The sequence below is a fragment of the Cryptomeria japonica genome, chromosome 6 (assembly GCF_030272615.1).
Source record: "Cryptomeria japonica chromosome 6, Sugi_1.0, whole genome shotgun sequence".
NCBI classification, from domain to species: Eukaryota; Viridiplantae; Streptophyta; class Pinopsida; order Cupressales; family Cupressaceae; genus Cryptomeria; species Cryptomeria japonica.
The window spans coordinates 384,695,929-384,704,336 of record NC_081410.1 but is presented as its reverse complement, the minus strand read 5'-3'; positions in this window follow the sequence as shown (position 1 = coordinate 384,704,336).

Here is an 8,408-nt window from a genome sequence, read left to right as displayed (position 1 = left end):
ATATCATTTTCCAATTAGTTGCATATCATTTTACACTTAGTTACATATCATTATCATACATCTCAAAGATACATCTCACAACATAAGATCATACATCTCATTTTCAAGATACATCTCACAAACATATCAAAGCATACATCCGACATCATACATTATATCATATATTTAAGCATTGCATCATCATAAAGTAAAGAAAAGCACACATAAGCATATACATCCAAATAACACACCACAGGATCAACGATAATGATGCTATATATATATATATATCTCCAAAAATGATCAAAATGTACAAAATCTATCATCTCTGTGTCCAGTACAAAGAATACAATGATCAAAATACAGCAGAGATCACGTCTCTCAAGTATGGCTATCCCCTGATGGAGATGGTCTGGCTCCAGATGTCCCCACCCCTGGATCTCCAGGGGGATCCTGTCTCGATGACCCTGTCACACCTCGGCTCTCGGACCATGACCCAGTATCTTGAGATCGACTGGATCTCGACTGTGTAAAGCTCTGTACTCGGCGATCCCTGGGTACCACAGCCTCATAGTGCTGGTGGTAGTACTCCGCCTCCTGAGCTCTCAAAGATAGCTCTCTCAGGGTGTCTCTCATCGGACCACCCACTGCTGCTCTCTGCACGCTCGCTGCAAGCTCCTCCGCTTGACCCCGCTGCTCTATCTCCATGTCTCGCTCAGTGGTCAACTACGCAATCTGTCGCTGATATGTCAAAACCTGTGTCTGCAGCTGCTGTATAGTCACCTGTAGGGTCCAAATCTGTGCATCCTCAACATGAGTGGGGATCTGAACCCATAGCGGTACCTGTGCAAGGGTATCCCCTCTAACTCTGCCTGTCCTCGGTGCTGGAGGTGGGAGCACATCTATCCTCCTCCTCTGGGCTGGCCGTATCGCCTCTTCCATCCCCCCCACTATAGCTAGAACCTCTCCCATCCTCCCCTCTCCACCGGCTCCAATGGCCAATCCGCCTCTCCCCCTGTCCATCACTGCCCGTCTGACTGCTCTCTCCAAACCTCTATCTCCCCTCCTCCTTCTATCTCCCCTCCTCCCTCTATCTCCTCTCACTCATCATCCTCCTCCACCATCTCCATCATCCTCGTCCTCTCCACCTCCCTCCTCATCATCATCATCAAATGCCAGTCGCATCTCCTCTGGATCTGAAATCCTTGCCACTGCCCGTGTAGCGAACAATCTCGCGAACTCATCTGTCATGCCAGCATCCAAAATCTCCAGGGCATAATCCCATATCTGGCCGCCAAATCGACAAACTCCTCCACGGCCACCGCACTATCAATGGTCAGGCCCCAATCTGGTATGTCCTGCCTCCGTCGTGCAAATAAACAGGCCCCCTGAGGTATACCCTGTTGTCGACTAAACTGTCGCAAAACTCTGGTCACCATGAACCTCTCAATAACAAATGGGGTCCTCCCAATCAGGTATCTCATCATAAACACATAGGGCATCTCCAGCCCATCCTCCGCCCACACCTCACACCCTGTATACGGTCGCCATGTGACCGTATCAATGTCATCCAACACTCTCCTCCAATGCTCTAGTTTGCCCAGCTTTTGCTGGACAACTAGACCTTTGTACCCATAGGCATAGGCACGTCCAACGGGCCTATCTCTGTCTGCTAATGGCCTGGCGGCTGGAATGTGCTCCCAGCACCATACCTGTAAGAGCATCACACTAGCTGACAAATTGTTGTAACCTAGGTATACCACCTCGTGCAAGTCCCTATACAGATGGGCTAGCATAGCCGATCCCCACGCGAACCTGCAGCCCTGTGTAACCATGTCCTCTAACACCAGCCCCCATCCCACAGAGAATCCCTTTGAACTGCGATTAGGACAAAGGAATCCACCTATAAACCCTACCAGTACTGAAGGAAGCGGTGCATAATCCAAGTCCAGGAACTCCTGCCACGGGATCTCATATCCGCATACTGTCTCATCCTGGAATATATGGCGAAGTGCCTCTATGCCACCCTCCTCCGACTGCTCATAAGGTAGTAGTGCACCTACTACTGGTATGCGTAGAATCCTATAACAGTCCTCTGGTGTGACTGTCATCTCACCTGTGGCAAAGTGGAAGGTGTTCGTGTCGCTATGCCACCTCTCTGTGAGCGCTGTCAATAACCCCTGATTCACAGTGAACCGAGGCATATCCAACAAGGATGTCAAACCGCATCTCTCAATAATATCTAGGTCGGCCTGTGTCAACCGTGGTATCAGAGTCCAAGGCCTAGGAAATCGCTCACGCGACTGAACCACGCCCAATCGCTCCTGTCAACTAGCAAAACAAGTCCAATATCAGTTTCCACATCAAAACAAAGATATCAAAATCCAAATCACATCAACAACGTGAAACAATTTGCTCATTTACATCAAGTTCAACATCCTATCATTTTCATATCAGCTTGTAACACAACTCAAGTTATCAAAAACCATATCAAAACTTGTAACACAACTCAAGTCTCCAAATCACATAAACTTATAAAACAACTCAAGTTTCCTACCCATATCAGCTTGTAAAACAACTCAAGTTTCCAACCCATATCAGCTTATAACACAAATCAGGCTTCACACATTGAACTTGAAACAAAGTGCAAAAACAAATCATGCTTTGATCAAACCAACACATTAATATCTATGCATAACTTGAAATATCGCACATCAAAACAAGTTATATCAACACTCATATTGGACAAATCAATAAAAACCATGACAGCAAAACACAACAATTTCACCAATCACCCCATCTCACAAATTTTTTTCTGATGCGCTAAAATAGATTGTCTACGCACTAAATCTACCCATGTGCTAAGCTATTTTATCCATGCACTAATCTATTTGCCCTATGCGCTAGAATGCTTCTACGCGCTATCCTTTTTCCCCGATGCGCCACCCAGCCTACCCTATGCGCTAAAGCCTCTTTATGCGCTAACCTATACCTCACTGATGTTACCTATTTGACCCTATGCGCTAGGTCTACCCTACGCGCTAAAACCCCTTACCCATGTGAACCCCTGTGACCCCTATGCGCTAGGTCTTGCTCACGCGCTACCCTATTGACTTGACGCGCTACCCTACGTTCGACATGCGCTACTTTCTTTCAATGCGCTAACCTAGACCTTCTATGCGCTACACTATTTTGTTTCGGACGCAGCCCTAAAATTCAAACTTCATGCGCTACCTAAATTTTTGTATGCACTAAATTGCGACTTTGACGCGCTAAACTGCTAAAACCGAATTTCAGAAATCAAGAACTGACCAAAAATGACAAAATCAAAAATCAAAAAAGGGTCAAAAGTGTTGACTTACTGGTGGTCCATATGCGGTAGGTCTCTAGTACCTCCGAACGTGCTCAAAACGATGCCTGGAATACGGAATAGGCATTTTGACTTCTCTCCAAAGTCAACAATGCACAAATGAATCAAATCAAAGCACTTTTCCCCTTTTATAGGAGAAAAATGAAATTAGGGTTAGGGAACTGGGCATGTAATTTGCTCGCGGTCTCCCTTATACCCTAAAAACTGTAAATTATCGGGAGATGAATCAATTTACACATTTCACATAGACAAAATCATACACACCACATAAATCATCAAATCCAATCAAAATTTTCAAAATATTGATTCATCTCCCGAGGGGGCATACGCATCAAATCAAATCTGGGGCACGATTTGCAAATCATAAGAGTGACACAAAAATTTCATTTGATCATAAATCATGATAACACATCATTTTCTTTGAAATAACATGTGCACACACGTCACTTCAAAGAGGGGCAAAATGTAGACGTATAAAAATGACCATATTCCTAAATGAATATTTTATGTTCATTTATCTATTTAATTAAATCCAATTTAATTAAATTACCCACATTCCTCTATTTAATTAAGTTACTCAATTAAATTCACTGTACCCATTTAATGAATAAATCATTTTATTCAATTAAAATCCCTTCTACCCACTTTTAATTAAATTCAAATTTAATTAAATAGTTATCCTAAATTGAATAAATCTAATTTATTTAATTTCTCCAAATTACAACCAAATTGAATTAAATTAACTTTATTTTGATTAAATCCTATTATCCCTCCATCCACTTGCATTTTCCTACATCTCCCACTTGCTTCCTAAAACCCCTTCCTAATTTCTTCTAGACCCTTCTAATCACTTCTAATTAACCTAACCCATCTTCTAAACTTTGTCACATCCCTAAACAAAGGGAAGTCACTTCTCAAACCCTTAAAGTCTTTGATAACCATTAAAGGCTTCAAGTCTTCAACCACTTAATTTTCCAAAGTCTCCCAAACCATTAATGGTTAATTCAACCCTCTTACATGGTTAGAGACTTTTTTGCCTAACTTAACCTTCATCCAACCTAAGGGTCTCTTTAAGAATTCATTGCTTTGACCATGATTATTCCTTAATCATTTGCACAAGAGTTTATCCTTGGATTAACTCTTAATCCAATGGGTAATCTTAACTTAAGCTTGACTCTTACCCTCTAGATAACCATAAGGTCTTCTCAGGCATTTAATGCCTCCAAACCCTTCTCTCAACCCAACCCTATGTTGACACTTGTCACCATTTCATTGGTACAAATTGCAAACATGGATTCCCAACTTTCAAACTCAACCCTTGATCAACTCTTTCAATCCTGACCATCCATTGCCCTATTTTTACTATAAATAGAGCTCTCATCCCTCCATTTTCACAATCCAAGTTTGTAGTATCATTCTTATTCTCAAATACATTCAATCTTTCATTTCATATATGCTCATCATTTTAGCCTCTTTTAACTAGGAATTAGTCTAAATATGCATGTTTAGAATACTTTCTTTATCATTTAGCTCAATCATAAGACTAATATATCATGTTAGGATAGTATTTATACTAACCTTGTCATCTTATAATCTAGTTTATTGCATTTTAAGATCATGCATAGCTTAGGATGCATTTCATTCTAAAATCTATCAAAACATCCCTCATTCTTGCATTTGCCATCCTTAAACCATTTTGCTCAGTGATCTGAGAGCAAAAACATTGGTTTGAGGGACCGTGTAAGATAGAGAACCATGGGACCAACCTTGGGAAGTTGAGTGATACTTCATTACTCTATAGCTTGCACCAAGAAGTCCTGTGAGTGTGTGAGCAAGGCTCCATAGAGCTCTGTTTTTCACATATTGAGTTCTATCGACTCGCTTTTCCCGCATACACGTAGTACTTTTGCATATTGCATTTTTTAGGGTTTCCAAGATATTTCCTACTTGCAAATCACACCTCAAAGATTTTATCCATGTTATATGTTATTTTATGATGACATTGTTAAGTACATGCATTACATGTGTAGATTACATAAAGGCTTTTGTAGACAATGATAATCCTAAACATGGCATCAAAAAAGTGAACACTTGTACCTCTCCTAAGGCATCTCATGTGAATGAGGAAAATTCAAGACTCCTACCAATGATATATATAATGGAGAGAAAGCATTGAAGAGAAACATGACACCATCCTCTTCACATGGGAATACTCTAGTGCAAGAGGAGCAAGATCAACATGATGGCTTACCAATCCCTTTAAATCCTCCTTATTCTCTTAGAGCTTATCTTAGTCATCAAAAAAATTGTAGGGAAGATGATGTTGCATTTTATTCATGAATTATCTCCTCATATAACATTATGTTGGAATCCAAGAACATCGAGAGGGGGGAGGGGGGAGGGGAGGCGGGGTGAATCAGTGTTCTGTCAGAATGTTCAATTTAACCTTATTATAACATGCATTCACCAACCGGTAAACCGGTACATATATAATTGAAAGAAGTAAAGCAATCAATGAGCCAATCACACAAATGAACACCATAACACAAAAATTTTATATGTGGAAAACCTCAAAGAGGAAAAGCCACGGTGGGATTTGGGACCCACAATATCAATCTACTAGCCATATGAAAAGATATTACATAATATGGGGGCCTACACATGCAAGAAGGCTTACCGCCTAGAGCACACTACTCAACACAAAGGAGTCTCACTAACTACAGTCACTTTGAATAAGAAAACATAAAACTGAACTCATTTAATGGATCTGCTATGCCTGATTGAGTTCCGATTTTGTAACCTTAAACCCTTACCGGAATAACCTTCGCATCCAAAATCATCTATAGATCATTACATAATATTGATCTCATACATAAATGACCTCATACACATGATCTTCACATTACTAACAACACCACATACTCCTATCTTAAAATGATCTAATAACTGACCTATATACCCTTACAATCCTTCGTGACTCATGTCAGCTTACATAGACAATACAAAAATAATTATGCATGCCGGCTCATTACATATATACATTACAAAATGAATTGTTGATTGCTGGATATCCCAATGATGTTGGCCTCCTATACTGGTACCCTACTTGCCTGTTATTATCCTTGTCTGATTTGCAAACCATGTCGGCCTTCAATGCCAATACCCATAGAGTCCTTCCTACTAGTGAAGATACATGCCAGTGTCGGTGAAGTGTCTGTCGGTGAAGTACCAAACCAAAGAATGAAGCCGGAACATGTTGCCATCAATGACAACATATGAAACCAATCAAATGAGTGTCAATTTCCAACATATTAAGCAAGGATGAATCCTTAAATGATAATGATCTTCCCTCCCAACCTATCAAAGAGGACATAAATAATGGTGATAGAAAGGAGAAATTCCCATATTACTTCTTCATATAATTCTCCCTTTGACCCTTCCATGTTCTCTTATACTTCAAATTTTAAATAGATTCATGATAGCAGTCCTTCTTCTTCACAACTAAAAATCTCTTATAGGAGTGGTTATAATATAATCTCAAAATAATATTATAGAGGACAAGGACTTGGAAAATATGAACAAGGAATCAAATTCCCTATAAACCCTCCTTCTCAAGCTAGTATCGAAGGTCTAGGACATCCTCATCATTCACCTATGGATGATCTTATTAAATTCAAAACTTTAAGGAGTATCTTGCAAGACATAGAAATTATCGTCCATCTAAAGGTGCTTCTTTTTCAAATAATTCTTTTTGCTCCTATCATCAAACTCATGACCATCATGCCAATGAATGTTGTGATTCTCAAAAGGAAATGCAAGTACTCATTGATAATAGAACTATCAAAATCAAAGAATACAACCCTCCTCCTTCTATCAATCCTTGTCCTACATCTCAAGAGACAAGACGTACCCCCATTGATGATCAAGAAAAGCTAAAAACTAGAATCTTTTGGATATTGAAGTATGATAAGAATGTTGTTTTTAATTTCATTAAAATTAATCACAATTATAAGCATAAGGAAGGTGATGGAAATTATCTTTTTCATTGTAGTTATTCTCATTCTCTTCAAAATTGTAAAGCCTTTCAAACATTTGTTCAAGACCAATATGACCGAGCTCGCATAGCTCTTACAAGTGATCTTGCACTTTTTCTTGGTGAAGAGGTCTAGTACCTTATCAATTTGTTCACTATTCCATGTTGTTCCTCACCCTATGAAATTAGTAGTTAACCTCATTAGGGGTTCTTTTTCATGAGTGGTGATGTTATTTCAATAACAAAAATCTTGGGGCAGAAACATATTTCTTCCTTTCCTCGATTGGGGGTTAAGGACAATACACATCTAATTCTCTCTTTCTCCTTGAATATTACCTCTTCTTTAGAGTTTCATTTTGCATACCTTTATTTCTTTTCTTGCATTGAATATTCCTTCATGCAAGTACATGTATGTTCCTTGTTTAGGACCTTTTTTTGCTTGAAGTAGTACATTTTCTTATGCATAATCTCTCCTTAGAGGTTGTGTAATTCTTCTCACTAGCCCTACACTTGGGGGCCATTGATCTCTCCTATCCTTTCTAAGGATCCACTTTTCCTTTGTTGAGTGGTATTTTCTTACGATACAATGTCAATCCTTGTGTGAAGTTGTTTTTTGCTCAAGGATTCTCTCTTATGCAAGAGGGGTGTATCCTAGACTACAACCTTCTCTACACTTGGCAATGTATATCTATTATAAACAAACCCCTCACTTCAAGTCAAAAGTGTGCCATCCTTCATTAATAATCCCTTTCACCTAGCAATGGGAGGAAGGCATGTATTTGTTCTCGTTCCTTTCTTTTGGCCGATGATGTTATTTTTGTTCAAATAACTCCTCTTGGAGGCAGATGTCTTTTTGAGCAAAGATCTCTTCTACTCCAAGGATTCCCTTTACACTTGTTGCAAGACATCTCTTTTTCAACTATCTTGTCATTTCTTATAAAGGGTAATGTCTCTTTAGCTTGGATTTATGAACATTATTTCCTAAAATGATATCTCCTTGGTGTTGAAGGTGTGTAACCTTGTTTC